Source organism: Oncorhynchus tshawytscha, linkage group LG11 (assembly GCF_018296145.1).
Source record: "Oncorhynchus tshawytscha isolate Ot180627B linkage group LG11, Otsh_v2.0, whole genome shotgun sequence".
In the NCBI taxonomy this organism is placed as follows: Eukaryota; Metazoa; Chordata; class Actinopteri; order Salmoniformes; family Salmonidae; genus Oncorhynchus; species Oncorhynchus tshawytscha.
This window is the reverse complement of record NC_056439.1, coordinates 37,653,097-37,670,355: the sequence shown is the minus strand read 5'-3', so window position 1 is coordinate 37,670,355 and position 17,259 is coordinate 37,653,097. Positions and strand designations below refer to the sequence as shown.

Sequence of the window (17,259 nt, the reverse complement as noted above, 5' to 3'; positions counted from 1 at the left end):
TTAACAAGGCACACCTGTTAATTGAAATGCATTCCAGATGACTACCTCATGAAGCTGGTTGAGAGAATGCCAAGAGTGTGCAAAGCTGTCATCAAGGCAAATGGTGGCTACTTTGAAGAATCTCAAATATAAAATATATTTTGATTTCTTTAACACCTTTTGGTTACTACAAGATTCCATGTGTTATTTCATAGTTTTGATGTCTTCACTATTATTCTACAATGTAGAAAAAAGTAAAGCTATAGAAAAAGACGGTGTGTCCTAACTTTTGACTGGTACTGTACGTACAGTGCCTTCAAAAAGTATTCAGACCCCTTGACTTTTTCCATATTTTGTTACGTTACAGCTTTATTCTAATTTATTTTTTAAAGTCATCATCAATCTATACACAATATCCCATAATGACAAAGCAAAAACAGGTTTTTAGAAATATTTGCTAATTGAGAAAAAAACAAACAGATATATAACATTTACATAAGTATTAAGACCATTTACTCAGTACTTTGTTGAAGAACCTTTGGCAGCGATTACAGCATAGAGTCTTATTTGGTATGACGCTACAAGCTTGGCACACCTGTATTTGGGAAGTTTCCCACATTATTCTCTGCATATCCTCTTAAGCTCTGTCAGGTTGGATGGGGAGAGTTGATGCACAGCTATTTTCAGGTCTCTCCAGAGATGTTCGATCGTGTTCAAGCCCGGGCTCGGCTCGGCCACTCAAAGACATTCAGAGACTTGTCCCGAAGCCCCTTCTGCATTGTCTTGGCTGTTTGCTCTAGGGAAGGTGTTGGAAGGTGAACCGTCGTCCCAGTCTGAGGTCCTGAGCGCTCCGGAGCAGGTTTTCATCAAGGATGTCTCTGTACTTTGCTCCGTTCGACTTTGCCTCGATTCTGAATAGTCTCCCAGTCCCTGCTGTTGAAAAACATCCCCACAGCATGATGCTGCCACCACCATGCTTAACCGTAGGGATGGTGCCAGGTTTCCTCCAGATATGACGCTTGGCATTCAGGCAAAAGAGTTAAATCTTGGTTTCATCAGATCAGAGAATCTTGTTACTCATGGTCTGATAGTTTTTAGGTGCCTCTTGACAAACCTTTTACTGAGGAGTGGCTTCCGTTTGGCCACTCTAACATAAAGGCCTGATTGGTGGAGTGCTGCATAGATGGTTGTCCTTCTGCAAGGTTCTCCCATCTTTACAGAGGAACTCTAGAGCTCTGTCAGTGTGACCATCGGATTCTTGGTCACCTCCCTCATCAAGGCCCTTCTCCCCCATTGCTCCGTTTGGCCGGGCGGCCAGCTCTAGGAAGAGTCTTGGTGGTTCGAAACTTCATCCATTTAAGAATGATGGAGGCCACTGTGTTCTTGGGGAACTTCAATGCTGCAGACATTTTTTGGTACCCTTCGCCAGATCTTTGCCTCGACACAATCCTGTCTCGGAGCTCTACAGACAACTCTTTTGACCTCACGGCTAGTTTTTGCTCTGACATGCACTGTCAACTGAGTGACCTTACGTAAACAGGTATGTGCCTTTCCAAATCATGTCCAATCAATTGAATTTACCACAAGTGGACTCCAAACAAGTTGTAGAAACATCTCAAGGATGATCGATGGAAACAGGATGCACCTGAGCTCAATTTCGAGTCTCATAGCAAAGGATCTGAATACTTACGTAAATAAGGTATTTCTGTTTTTTCTATTGAATATAAAACATTTCTAAAAACCTGTTTTCTCTTTGTCATTATGGGGGATTGTGTGTAGATTGCTGATTTTTACAATTTTATTTAATCCATTTTAGAATAAGGCTGTAACGTATAAAACAAGTGGAAAATGTCAAGGGGTCTGGAAACTTTCCGAATGCGCTGTATATATAACCTGTTATCAGGTGTTACATTTATTTCCTTTCGATTGGTTGACTGCTCATTGGAGGTGGCAACATACACAGCAGTCACGCTTGTCATGGGTCACTGCAGGGCCAATCTCTCCACATCAGGCATCTGCAAACTTCTCTCCAGACAAGAAGAGCAATTAAACATACCTATTTTTGTTTAAGAGATTAGGTTGCAGGATTTGACCCACACAGAATACATAAAATGACACATGCCCAGTGTAAAAATAGATCACCTTTGGACATCAACTTCCCTTCATTGATTGTGCTACTTAGAGTTCTAGTTTACATGGTTCGGTCAGATACCACTGCTGTATATCATCATAAAGAACATGGAAGAAAACGTAACAGCCGGTTTACTGTGTAGCACCATATGAGCTACATAAATATTTTACTAATTAAAAAAACATTTTTTTACAATAAAATAACAATAACAGGCTATATACAGGGGGTAAAGTGACTATGCATAGATAACAGGCTATATACAGGGGGTAAAGTGACTATGCATAGATAACAGGCTATATACAGGGGGTAAAGTGACTATGCATAGATAACAGGCTATATACAGGGGGTAAAGTGACTATGCATAGATAACAGGCTATATACAGGGGGTAAAGTGACTATGCATAGATAACAGGCTATATACAGGGGGTAAAGTGACTATGCATAGATAACAGGCTATATACAGGGGGTAAAGTGACTATGCATAGATAACAGGCTATATACAGGGGGTAAAGTGACTATGCATAGATAACAGGCTATATACAGGGGGTAAAGTGACTATGCATAGATAACAGGCTATATACAGGGGATAAAGTGACTATGCATAGATTACAGGCTATATACAGGGGGTAAAGTGACTATGCATAGATAACAGGCTATATACAGGGGGTAAAGTGACTATGCATAGATTACAGGCTATATACAGGGGGTAAAGTGACTATGCATAGATTACAGGCTATATACAGGGGGTAAAGTGACTATGCATAGATAACAGGCTATATACAGGGGGTAAAGTGACTATGCATAGATAACAGGCTATATACAGGGGGTAAAGTGACTATGCATAGATAACAGGCTATATACAGGGGGTAAAGTGACTATGCATAGATAACAGGCTATATACAGGGGGTAAAGTGACTATGCATAGATAACAGGCTATATACAGGGGGTAAAGTGACTATGCATAGATTACAGATAATAAACAGCTAGTAGCAGCAGTGTAAAAAAAGGGGGGGTCAATGCAAATAGTCCGGGTAGCCATTTGATTAGCTGTTCAGCAGTTTTATGGCTCGGGGGTAGAAGCTGTTAAAAAGCCTTTTGGAACTAGACCGTTTGCAGTGCGGTAGCAGAGAGAACAGTCTATGACTAGATTGGCTGGGATCTTTGGCAATTTGTAGGGCCTTCCTCTGAGACCACATTGTATAGAGGTCCTGGATGGCAGGTATCTTGGCCCCAGTGATGTACTGGACCGTATGCACTACCCTCTGTAGCACCTTGCTGTCGGTGTCCGAGCAGTTGCCATACCAGGCGGTGATGCAACCAGTTAGGATGGTGCAGCTGTTTAACGTTTTGAGGATCTGTGGATCCATGCTAAATCTTTTCAGTCTCCTGAGGGGGAATATGTCTTGTTGTGCCCTCTTCATGACTGTCTTGGTGTGTTTGTTGGGATGTGAACAACAAAGAACTTGAAGCTCTCAACCAGATCCACTACAGCCCAATAGATGAGATTGGGGCGTGCTTGGCCCTCCTTTTCCTGTAGTCAACGATCATCTCCTTTGTCTTGATTGCGGTGATGGAGAGGTTGTTGTCCTGGCACAACTCTGTCAGGTCTCTGACCTCCCTATAGGCTGTCTCATTGCTGTTGTTGATCAGGCCTACCACTGTTGTGTGGTTGACAAACTTAATGAGGGTGTTGGAGTCCTGCTTGGCCATGCAATCGTGGGTGAACAGAGAATACAGGAGGAGACTAAGCACGCACCCCTGAGGGGCCCCAGTGTTGAGGAACAGTGTGGCAGATGTGTTGTTGCCTAACCTTACCACATGGGGGTGGCCCATCAGGAAGTCCAGGATCCAGTTACAGAGGGAGATCTTTAGTCTCATGGTCCCTAGCTTAGTGATGAGCTTTGAGGGCACTATGGTGTTGAACTGTACTCAATGAACAGCATTCTCACGTAGGTGTTCCTTTAGTCCAGGTGGGAAAGGGCAGTGTGGAGTGCAATAGAGATTGCATCATCTGTGGATCTGTTGGAGTGGTATGCACATTGGAGTGGATCTAGGGTTTCTGGGATGATGATGTTGATGTGAGCCATGAACAGCCTTTCAAAGCACTTCATGGCTACAGACATGCTACGGGTCGGTAGTCATTTAAGCAGGTTACCTGGGTATTCTTGGGCACAGGGACTATGCTGGTCTGCTTGAAACATGTAGACATTACAGACTAGAACAGGGACATGTTGAAAATGACAGTGAAGACTCTTGCCAGTTGGTCAGCGCATGCTCTGAGAAGTCATTTAGCTCGCCTGGTAGGCTCATGTCCCTGGGCAGCCCTCACCTGGGCTTCCCTTTGTAGTCCGTAATAGTTTGCATTCCCTGCCACATCCGACGAGCGTCTGAGCTGGTGTAGTAGGATTCAATCTTAGTCCTGTATTGACGCTTTGCCTGCTTGATGGTTTGTCTGAGGGCATAGCGGGATTTTTTCCAAGTGTCCGCGATAGAGTCCCACTCCTTGAAGGCGGCAGCTCTACTCTTTAGCTCAGGGCAGATGTTGCCTGTATTCCATTGCTTCTGGTTGGGGTATGTACATACGGTCACTGTGGGGACGACGTCATCGATGCACTTATTGATGAGGCCGGTGACTGATGTGGTATACTCCTCAATGCCATCAGATGAATCCCGGAACATATTCCAGTCTGTGCTAGCAAGACAGTCATGTAGTTTAGCATCTGCGTCATCTGACCACTTCCATTTTGAGCGAGTCACTGTTACTTCCTGCTTTAGTTTTTGCTTGTAAGCAGGAATCAGGAGGATAGAATTATGGCCATATTTGCCAAATGGAGGGTGAGGGAGAGGTTTGTACATGTCTCTGTGTGGAGTAAAGGTACTCTCTCCTTTGGGTGCACATGTGACATGCTGGTAGAAAATAGGTCAAACGGATTTAAGTTTGCCTGCATTAATGTCCCCGGCCACTAGGAGCACCACCTCTGGATGAGCATTTTCTTGTTTGCTTATGGCCTTATACATCTCTTTGAGTGCGGTCTTAGCACCAGCATCGGTTTGTGGTGGTAAATAGACAGCTGCAAAAATAGTGTGGTCTACAGCTTATAATGAGATATTCTACCTCAAGCGAGAAAAACCTTGAGACTTCCTTAATATTAGATTTTTCTCACAAGCTGTTATTGACAAATAGGCACAGACCACCACCCCTTGTCTTACCAGAGGTTGCTGTTCTATCTTGCCGATGCATAGAAAAGCCAGCCAACTGTGTGTTATCCATGTTGTCATTCAGCCACGACTCGTGAAACATAAGATAATACCGTTTTTAGTGTCCCATTGGAAGGATAGTCTCAAATGGAGCTCATCCAGTTTATTCTCCAATGATTACACGTTGGCTAATAGGACAGATGACAGAAGCGGGTTACCCACTCGCCAACAAATTCTCACAAGGCAACCTTACCTGTGTCCCCTGTTAAGTTTAGGCAGTCATTACGAATGGTTAAGGTAAGGGTTAAGGTTTGTGATAGGGTTAAAAATCTGCCCCCTCACCCCCAAAAAATCTACCTTCTGATACAGAGTCATGAGATTACCCAAGTTTACTTGATGGTAAGCACAGCCCTCTTAGCTGTACCGCCATCACGCCTCTAATAACCTCTCATTCACTCAATCACTCTGTCTCTTCTTTATGATTACGACATAGGCTATTTGGGCTCCCGAGTGGTGCAGCGGTCTAAGGCACTGCATCTCAGTGTAAGTCCCTAGTTTGAATCCAGGCTGTATCACATCCGGCCGTGATTAGGAATCCCATAGGGTGGCACACAATTGGCCCAGTGTCGTCCTGGTTTGACTGTAGGCGGTCATTGTAAATAAGATTTTGTTCTTAACTGATTTGCCTAGTTTAATAAAGGTAAAATAAATAATTAAATAGGCCCCTTCCATTCAATTACTTGAGTAAATACTGATCTGTTGGTCTCCTGCAAATAAGGCAATTCATAAGGTACATCTAAGGGCCGAATGTTATGACCGTCACAACGGTGCATGGAAAATTACAGTGACAGATGATAAATCTACCAGTTCAGCCAACTCATTAGAAGAGATATATAGTCATTATAATGAACAGACAGGGTGTCAAAACATCAGAAATCTAGTGAACTGCATTCAATTCAGTTTTATATATTATAATAGCTACATGCAACAAAAATGTATGGTGTGGAGTAGAGAGTCACTTTTTTTGTTGAACATTTGTTTGCGGGGGAGGGTGCGTGTGTCTGTTTGTGTGTGTGTATGCATGCATGCATGTTTGTGTGTATGTGTACGTATGCATTTGTGTGTGTGTGTGTGTCTGTATGACAGCTGTTGAGGTAGGATCATACAGGAAGCAGCTGGACTGGCTCACCTGTTGTATAAATGAACATGACCAATCCCTTCCATCAGCAGTAGAGAGGCAGTGGTATGGAAAAGCCTGGACTAAAGCACCCAGAGACATCTAACAAAAGGCCTGCAGGGAGGGGGAGGGAAGGATGCAGGAGCAGAACAACCTGGGAACAGGCATCTTTCAGCCACTTACTTTGTGTCTTATAGTCTGAATGGAATATCATCACCTTTTTTTATTGGAAATTTGTTCCCAATTACTTACCTGGTTAAAGGTTGAATAAAAAGTTATAACAGCCACAGTACATCACTTCATCCTGTAAAACAATAGGAAATGGGAATACTGATTAAAAAGTAGAATAAAAGGGACCAAAATGACCCAATTATAATTTATTCACTTTACAATTGTTGGGAGAGAAATCTTCTACTGGATCAGGTGAAAAAGTGTAGAGGAAAATGTAGAATGCAGTTTTTCAGTGATGCAGGGCCTCAGCAGCATGAACGATTGAACAACAGACCTGATCAAGAGATGACAAAAGAGATAAGAGACTTTGGAGACTTTGGAGACTTTCAGATCCTCTCTCTCTCTTTCTCTATCGGCATTGGGTTTGTTTTCAAATTCTTTGTGGATCTGTGTAATCTGAGGGAAACGTGTCTCTAAGTTGGTCATTCATTTGGCAGGAGGTCATGAAGTGCAGCTCAGTTTCCACCTTATTTTGTGGGCAGTGTGCACATAGCCTGTCTTCTGTTGAGAGCCATGTCTGCCTATGGCAGCCTTTCTCAATAGCAAGCTATGCTCACTGAGTCTGTACATACTCAAAGCTTTCCTTAAGTTTGGGTCAGTCACAGTGGTCAGGTATTCTGCCACTGTGTACTCTCTGTTTAGTGTACTCTCTGTTCCAGTTTGCTCAGTTTTATTGTTAATTCTTTCCAATGTGTCAAGTAATTATCTTTTTGTTTTCTCATGATTTGGTTGGGTCTAATTGTGTTGCTGTCCTGGGGCTTTGTGGGGTCTGTTTCTGTTTGTGAACAGAGCCCCTGGACCAGCTTACTTAGGGGAATCTTCTCCTTCTTCATTTTTTTGTAGGTAATGGGTTTGTTATGGAAAGTTTGGGAATCGCTTCCTTTTACGTGGTTGTAGAATTTAACGGCTCTTTTCTCGATTTTGATAATTAGCGGGTATCGGCCTAATTCTGCTCTGCGTGCATTATTTGGTGTTTTACATTTTACATACATACACAAATTTTGCATGCAGAGTCTCAATTGGGTGCTTGTCCCATTATTATTGTTATTATTATTTTTATTTAACCATAATTTAACTTGGCAGGTCAGTTTAAGAACACATTCTTATTTACAATGACGGCCTACACCGGCCAAACCCGGACGACGCTGGGCCAATTGTGCCGCCCTATGGGACTCCCAATCACGGCCGGTTGTGATAGAACCTGGATTCGAACCAGGGTGTCTGTAGTGACGCCTCTAGCATTGAAATGCAGTGTGAGTTCTTGGGAGTGAGTTCGTGGTTGGTGAGCAGACCCCAAACCTCACAACCATTAAGGGCAAAGAGTTATATAACTGATTAAAGTATTTTTAGCCAGATCCTAATTGGTATGTCAAATTTTATGTTCCTTTTGATGGCATAGAAGGCCCTTCTTGCCTTGTCTCTCAACTTGTTCATAGCTTTGTGGAAGTTACCTGTAGCGCTGATGTTAGGCCAAGGTATGTATAGTTTTCATGTGCTCTAGGACAATGGTGTCTAGATGGAAGTTGTATTTCTGGTCCTGGCGACTGGATCTTTTTTGGAACACCATTATTTTTGACTTACTGAGATTTACTGTCAGAGCCTAGGTCTGTCAGGGCCCAGGTCTGACAGAATATGTGAAGAAGATCTAAGTGCTGCTGTATGCCCTCATTGGTTGGGGACAGAAACACCAGATCATCAGCCACCACTAGACATTTGACTTCAGATTCTAGTAGGGTGAGGCCGGGTGCTGCAGACTGTCCTAGTGCCCTCACCAATTTATTGATATATATGTTGAAGAGGGTGGGGCTTAAGCTGCACTCCTGTCTCACACAGGGCCCTGTGGAAAGAAATGTGTGTTTTTTGCCAATTTTATCCGCACACTTGTTGTTTGTGTACATGGATTTTATATGTTTTTCCCCCAACACCACTTTCCATCAATTTGTATAGCAGACCCTCATGCCAAATTGAGTCAAAGGCTTTTTTTGAAATAAACAAACATGAGAATACTTTGCCTTTGTTTTGGTTTGTTAGTTTGTCAATTAGGGTGTGCTGGGTGACTACGTGGGCTGTTGTACAGTAATTTGGTAAAAATAGAATTTTACATTTGCTCAGTACATTGTTTTCACCAAGGAAATGTACAAGTCTGCTGTTAATGATAATGCAAAGGATTTTACCAAGGTTGATGTTGATGCATATCCCACTGTAGTTATTGGGGTCACATTTGTCTCCACGTTAGTAGATTGGGGTGATCAGTCCTTAGTTCCAAATATTGGGGAAGATAATGTTAAAGAGTTTAAGTATAGCCAATTGGAATTTGTTGTCTGTATATTTCAGCATTTCATTGAGGATACCATCAACACCACAGGCCTTTTTAGGTTGGAGGGTTTGTATTTTGTCCTGTAGTTCACTCAATGTAATTGGAGAATCCAGTGGGTTCTGGTAGTCTGTAATAGTTGATTATAAGACTTGTATTTGATAATACACTGCTCAAAAAAATAAAGGGAACACTTAAACAACACAATGTAACTCCAAGTCAATCACACTTGTGTGCAATCAAACTGTCCACTTAGGAAGCAACACTGATTGACAATAAATTTCACATGCTGCTGTGCAAATGGAATAGACAACAGGTGGAAATTATAGGCAATTAGCAAGACACCCCCAATAAAGGAGTGGTTCTGCAAGTGGTAACCACAGACCACTTCTCAGTTCATATGCTTCCTGGCTGATGTATTGGTCACTTTTGAATGCTGGCTGTGCTTTCACTCTAGTGGTAGCATGAGACGGAGTCTACAACCACACAAGTGGCTCAGGTAGTGCAGCTCATCCAGGATGATACATCAATGCAAGCTGTGGCAAGAAGGTTTGCTGTGTCTGTCAGCGTAGTGTCCAGAGCATGGAGACGCTACCAGGAGACAGGCCAGTACATCAGGAGATGTGAAGGCGGCCGCAGGAGGGCAACAACCCAGCAGCAAGACCGCTACCTCCGCCTTTGTGCAAGGAGGAGCAGGAGGAGCACTGCCAGAGCCCTGCAAAATTACCTCCAGCAGGCCACAAATGTGCATGTGTCTGGTCAAACGGTCAGAAACAGGTATGAGGGCCCAACGTCCACAGGTGGGGGTTGTGCTTACAGCCCAACACCGTGCAGGACGTTTGGCATTTGCCAGAGAACACCAAGATTGGCAAATTCACCACTGGCGCCTGTGCTCTTCACAGATGAAAGCAGGTTCACACTGAGCACATGTTACAGACGTGACAGTCTGGTGACGCCGTGGAGAACGTTCTGCTGCCTGCAACATCCTCCAGCATGACCGGTTTCAAATCAAATCAAATCAAATTTTATTTGTCACATACACATGGTTAGCAGATGTTAATGCGAGTGTAGCGAAATGCTTGTGCTTCTAGTTCCGACAATGCAGTAATAACGAGCAAGTAATCTAACTAACAATTCCAAAAAAACTACTGTCATACACAGTGTAAGGGGATAAAGAATATGTACATAAGGATATATGAATGAGTGATGGTACAGAGCAGCATAGGCAAGATACAGTAGATGATATCGAGTACAGTATATACATATGAGATAAGTATGTAAACCAAGTGGCATAGTTAAAGTGGCTAGTGATACATGTATTACATAAGGATGCAGTCGATGATATAGAGTACAGTATCAACGTATGCATATGAGATGAACAATGTAGGGTAAGTAACATTATATAAGGTAGCATTGTTTAAAGTGGCTAGTGATATATTTACATCATTTCCCATCAATTCCCATGATTAAAGTGGCTGGAGTAGAGTCAGTGTCATTGACAGTGTGTTGGCAGTAGCCACTCAATGTTAGTGGTGGCTGTTTAACAGGTTTGGCGGTGGGTCAGTCATGGTGTGGGGTGGCATTTCTTTGGGGGGCCGCACAGCCCTCCATGTGCTCGCCAGAGGTAGCCTGACTGCCATTAGGTACCGAGATGAGATCCTCAGACCCCTTGTGAGAACATATGCTGGTGCGGTTGGCCCTGGGTTCCTCCTAATGCAAGACAATGCAAGACCTCATGTGGCTGGAGTGTGTCAGTAGTTCCTGCAAGAGGAAGGCATTAATGCTATGGACTGGCCCGCCCGTTCCCCAGACCTGAATCCAATTGAGCACATCTGGGACATCATGTCTCGCTCCATCCACCAACGCCACGTTGCACCACAGACTGTCCAGGAGTTGGCGGATGCTTTAGTCCAGGTCTGGGAGGAGATCCCTCAGGAGACCATCCACCTCCTCATCAGGAGCATGCCCAGGCATTGTAGGGAGGTCATATAGGCACGTGGAGGCCACACACACTACTGAGCCTCATTTTGACTTGTTTTAAGGACATTACATCAAAGTTGGATCAGCCTGTAGTGTGGTTTTCCTCTTTAATTTTGAGTGTGACTCCAAATCCAGACCTCCATGGGTTGATACATTTGATTTCCATTGATAATTTTTGTGTGATTTTGTTGTCAGCACATTAAACTATGTAAAGAAAAAAGTATTTAATAAGAATATTTCATTCATTCAGATCTAGGATGTGTTATTTTAGTGTTCCCTAAAAAAATCTGAGCAGTGTATATATGTTTTTGCTGTTTGTTCTTTGTTATAGGGCCAAAAAGATTGGAGAAGTGGTTTACCCATACATCTCTGTTTTGGATAGTTAACTCTTCATGTTGTTGTTTGTTTAGTGTTTTGCAATTTCCTTAGAAGTTGTTAGAATCTATGGATTCTTCATTTACATTGAGCTGATTTCTGATGTGCTGTTCCTTCTTTTTCCGTAGTTTATTTCTGTATTGTTTTAGTGATTCACCATAGCGAAGGCATAGACTCAGGTTTACTGGGTCTCTATGTTTTTGGTTGGATAGCTTCCTCAATTTCATTCTTAGGTTTTTGCAATCTTCATCAAACCATCTGTCATTTTTGTACATTTTCTTCAGTTTTCTGTTTGACATTTTTAGATTTGATAGGGAAGCTGAGAGGTCAAATATACTGTTAAGGTTTTCTACTGCCAAGTTTACACCTTCACTATTACAGTGGAACGTTTTGTTTAGGAAGTTGTCTAAAAGAGATTGAATTTGTTGTTGCCTAATAGTTTTTGGTAGGTTTCCACACTACATTCCTTCCATCTATAGCGTTGTTAATATTATTCAGTTCCTTTGGCTTTGATGCATCATGATTGACTATTACTCTGTTCAAGTAGATTGAACAATTTCAATTAAATTTCAGTTTCAATTAAATTCTCTCTCTGTGTGTGTGTGTGTTCTCCTGGCATGACCCAGGCCCCAGAAAAAGTGAGAGAGCCCCGGAGAGAGAGAGAGAGAACAATGGGAGGCGGTGTCAAATGCAAGGTAAACGATTGCTTCCTAAAAGCGCCACATCTGACAGAGCGGGCTGTGCCATGGAGACGAGGATGTCCTCCCCATCCATTAACCCAATGACTGACTGGCTGCCTAGCGCTGATTCATTAATACACTGATGAATAACTGCTCCATGGGTGGGATCCATGTATGTACCTGTACCTGTACGCTCAGAGGCTCTGAGTCAATCTCTTGAAGGATCAGATGTGTCATAGCTGACAGCCCAATCAAAACAAACACTTGGCTATTCAAAATCACCTGACCACCTATGAAGATTGGATTAAGTCATTGCATTTGAATTGGACTCTTAAGTGAATTGAGAACACATTATGTTTTACTGAATAAAATATACATTTCCCTGCCATTTATATTATGAGTCAAGAGAAGGTTTACCTGTCATTTGTAAGGCTGTAATGGCCAACCAAAGAATCAAACACAGTAGTGAATGATTAGTCTGATTACCTACGTGGGTGAACGGGTGAAACGTGCACAAAGAAAGTTAAGGAGGAAATTCTCCAGAAACAATCTTTAGTGACAGACTGACAGGCCAATGAGTGATCATATATTTATGGATAAAGACACAAAACAAGAAAGTTCCCAGTGTTCATTGAAGGGCAGTGAATCCAAAATGAACTCCTTTTATGAGGCTGACTTTGCCAGTGTGATGACGCTAGTACAAAGCGGGTAACAAAGCAGGCAGTAAAGGAGGAGTTGTGACAAGATAGCGGCACAATGAAAGAATCAACTTTCACGTGGCTGAATGGAGGCAGGAGCCTGGCCCAGCCTGGCGCTGCATTGACTGGAGGCAGGCTAATTTTAACCGTGCGCATCGCTCCTTTCAGACACGCACACAAAACCCCCTTTTCACAGAGCTTTGTCAGTAACCTGCTGTGACCTGTATTCAAGGCTGCGTCAGGGTCCCCTGCACAAAAGGTGCCAGTGAGGGGGAGTTGCAGCTGGATGATGACCACTCCAGGCCTCGCCCCCCCTCCCACAGGATGGACAATGGATGGGAGAGCAGAAAAACGACCTTCTACTTGAAAAGTTTAAGAAAAAGTAATGTACACAGACAGAAGTACATAAACCTGCACACACATTTATTCTCTATTCTCTCTAACACACACATGTGCATGCGTGCACATGCACACATACACACACACACAAAGAATTACAAAAAGCTCTGGAAACAAAAGGGCTCTTGTAACAAGGCTCGGCATCTTGATGAAAAATTCAAACAATATTAAATGGAGAACGTCAACAGCAGACACACTCCTGGTGAGGGCCTTACAAACAGACAGAGTAACTCAGCACACACATTACCCCGCCACAGCTCAAACTCTCAACATAATGATGATGGCTGTTTTAACTTCGGCCTAGCTTTTAAAACCTTTACACACCGCTAACACACCACTTCTGAAGGGGTAAGAGGTCAGGGTGGGGCGAGAGGTGTCCAGGCCTGTCCTATTCTCCAGACGTACCTGCCAGCCAGCGTCATGGGTCACCTGTGCCCCCCCCCCCACCGGTGACCACTTCCTCAAAGACGCAGATTAAGATATCAGCACAGTGGCATTCCAACTGTCCTCCATCACAACATGGTCCTATAATACCTCCTGACAGGAGAGATTTACGACCAGGCATCAGATTCTCACATCCATCAGTGAACCCTCTTCTTAGGGAATGGAGAAAAGAAGCAACTCACAGAAATGTGTGGAACTACCTCACTCAGAGACCCGGACCAGGGGACAAGGTAGCCAGTAAAGGACAGAGAGTAGAGTGAGTGCTCGTGCGTGTGTGTGAAAGTGAGAGAGTGTTTGTGGCGTAAATGTGTGTGCATGCATGCATGTCTGTGTTTCCTCATGTGTGTATGTGTGTGTGTGTGTATGCACATGAGAGTTTCGCCTCATGGTGACTCACCCAGCGGTCACTCTGAACAATTTCAGTGTCTCAGCACGTGTTGCCAGACTGCTCTCTGCTAGGCTGACAGGCAGGGAGGGAGGATGGGAGAGACCACATCCACTGAGCCAGATCTACAGCCAAGGACATAGACAGGAAGTAGAGGCAGCAGGAGCTTTGTTATCATCTCAGTGGAAACACAAGCCATGGAATAGTTTAATCAACAGGAAATTAACCATGTGCCAGTCAGGGCATAGTACACTACAGTCCAAGTTCAAATCCTAGCCCCAAGCATAAATGATCTTGTCAAATTAACTGTGGGACATTCCTCAAGAAAGTTTGCTGGGAGACAGTAATGATGATTAAGAGTCAAGGTAAATGAAAAAATAGCAAGTATCTTACAGAGGAGAACAAGACAATAATTGTTACATTTTAGATGGCCATGGCGAGGTACTGTACTCTTGAGAGTGATGTCAGGGGTGAGACTATTTTGGAAAATGTATTTTCAAATGCTTTCCCTAGCAGGAGTATCCCTGTGTTTCAGAGCATGCTCTATATAGACTCATACCACTGTGACATTTACAGGCTGCTGTTTTGAAGCGGAGCCAATTGCTCTGGAAGTAGTAAAGGAGCCACCTGTCCTGCTTCACCTGCTCTACTGCTGTGGGTTGGTTATGGAGGACACAAACACTCTAAATCATTAACTCCCTTCTTACTAGCCATTGTGCAGCACAACTTCCAAATCCTTCAAATTGGGCTATTGTAACAAACACAAGAAAAGCATACCGTGGGAGAGCAATTTTCTTTTCACCATCTCCTTTTGGCTACGGCTGGAGTAAGCCTGATAATTCCACTCTCCATGGGGAGTCAGAACAGGTGTGATCCAAGTGTTCCCAATGAGATACAATCCAGTTTGAGATTATTTTGAATAATACAATGTGTATTTACAAGCCTTGAGGCTTGTGGGGCTATATGTAAATGCATATCCGTGTAAAGACTTCCAAAGTATTTTTCCATACCATTTGATTATTGTGAGTTTTCTGAGATGTGCCAAACGTATGCAAGGCTTTCAAAGTATTAAATCAGATTATGTATACATTCATCTATCAAGCTCCATTACATGTTAAAATAAATAAATGAGCATTCTGCAAACAGCTAAAGAACTTAAAACACGCCAACATATCTGTATCTAACATCCATCTCCACCGGAAGAATCTGTGTGTGTGAGAGTCTGTGTGTGTATGTGTGTGAAGGAGAGAATTGGCACGCTGGCCCACCTAATTGTTATTGCGTCTGTGTTTGGCCTGGAGACAGTCGATAAGTGTCAGGAATCAGCCTGAGGGTTGTGTCTCCCACTCCCAGTGTCTTAGTTGTAATGCATCCCTCCACTAACAGGGATCAAGGTATTAGGGATTCAGGTTATTTGGATTGATTTTATGTGCTGTCATGCTGGGCTGCCGACAGCCTCATATTTGTGGAAATTGCAAATTCCTCCTCTGAAATGTCAGCAGCATTCAATCTTTCCCTGAGTGGTCAATACAGGAATCTCTCCCCAATCCCCTATCCAACCACCTTTATTAAACCGAGACCCTGCAGTGTTCCTTCCGTTACCTAGTTACCATGACATCAAGCATCACAGAGAAGGATTGGACCAGGCCGGATTGTAACATGATGAGTGAGTGAGTAAACAATCTACATGAATAACTTTTCATAAGATCTCTGACCATGGTAGACTGATTGTGTATGGATAAGGCAGTTGGCTGTGGATTATGTTTGTCCATGGGGAGGGTCGGTAATATAAAGAAAATACAGGAAATGAAGGTCAACCTCCCTTAGGTAACTAAGATGATGGAGAATGCCTTTTTCAAAAACACTAACATTTCCATCCCTGTTATCCTTCAGATATCATCCAAAATGAACTTGCAGTGAGTCAGAGCCTTACACCACTTTAAAAAGGAGATATATGATCCGTGTATCACCAAACAATACTAAATTCATTTATAATGATATTATAGTAAAATGTTCTCACCTTTATCAGAGGTCAATGTAACCAATGTAGTCCTGAGACACAGCAGATACCTGAGACACTGCAGGTCCCTATTGTCCAGAATGGCTCTCTAGAGGACAACCGCTCAGTGGCGTCTAGCAGTATTTGCATGCCATCACCGTCTTTGGTTTCTCCGTGTCATAGCAAATGTTTCTCTTCCTTACCCAGTGTTGACAGGAGCGACTGAGTACCTCCTCCACCCCTTTTCACCACAATCAAATTTACTCTGGCTTGAGTACACATTTAGGGGCCATTTGTTTAAGGCAAACATTTAGATTTGTCATTGACCAATATCCACAGGTTTAATCCCATCAAGTTCACTGGGAGCATCTCAGATTATTCACTGTGTCCTCTATGCAATGAATGGAAATGATTAGACCTGGAAATGGCATTGTTTTATTACTGATATCCATATGAAGTCTCTCCCTTTGTATTTGTAGGAGCAGGTCTGGGTGAACTTGCTGATGATATCATGACAGGGTTTCACAAACAGCAAAGTTGCAATGTTGACATCCACAACACTAAGTATCCACAGTACAATTACAGGAGTGGCACGACTAACTAACAAACACTGTCTGGGTCCGGATACTGTGTGTGAAAGGCACACTCCTCCATGGTTGGTAGTTGATAAACCCTTCACTGGAGCCAACCCAGCAGCAATCCTCTGACATCACCTACAGAGAGAGAGAGAGAGCCTTAATAAAACAACCAGGACCCATGTAAATATTCAGGGCCGAACAGTGGTGCACTCGGTTTGCTAACATACTGCAGGCCATGTTGCCTTTTTGCTCCAAATTAGCTATAAAAACTAATCACGGCCTGATAGAGCCCATGACAAATATGGGAGAGATTGACATCCACATGTCATAGTTTACATAGACCGACCAAGTGTACATTTAGGCCAGGCCAGGAAGTCAGGTGGCCTGGCTCCAGTAGCTGGGCCTGGGTGGATCCAGCATGGGGAGAGAAAGGCAGACCATGTGACACACAGCCATGGAAGGGAGCGATCAGAGGAGGACATCAATTTATAAATGCCAAACGTGGCCACCAATTTAATGTTTTCTTCTCCCTGGCTACAACAAATTCCATTGAAATTTTAACCAAGATAGCTAATAGCTTTTTCCGGCGTCGCTCCCATCATCCTTCAAATTGCCTGATAATCCACAGCAAAGACTGTGGTGCTAACAGAGAAGGTTAACCCCTGACTGATGTGTCTGATGGTAATCTATA

General features: G+C 43.2%; 1 long non-coding RNA gene across 1 annotated transcript; it reads right to left on the bottom strand.

Annotated features, from left to right (window-relative positions):
- Positions 1 to 6,726: 6,726 nt before the first annotated feature.
- On the bottom strand, positions 6,727 to 16,148 carry LOC112262328. Its single transcript, XR_002955334.2, has 3 exons — positions 16,012 to 16,148; positions 14,004 to 14,116; positions 6,727 to 6,789 (listed from the first exon to the last, which is right to left on the bottom strand). It is a non-coding gene; the product is annotated as an uncharacterized LOC112262328 (long non-coding RNA).
- Between the last annotated feature and the right edge of the window lie 1,111 nt (positions 16,149 to 17,259).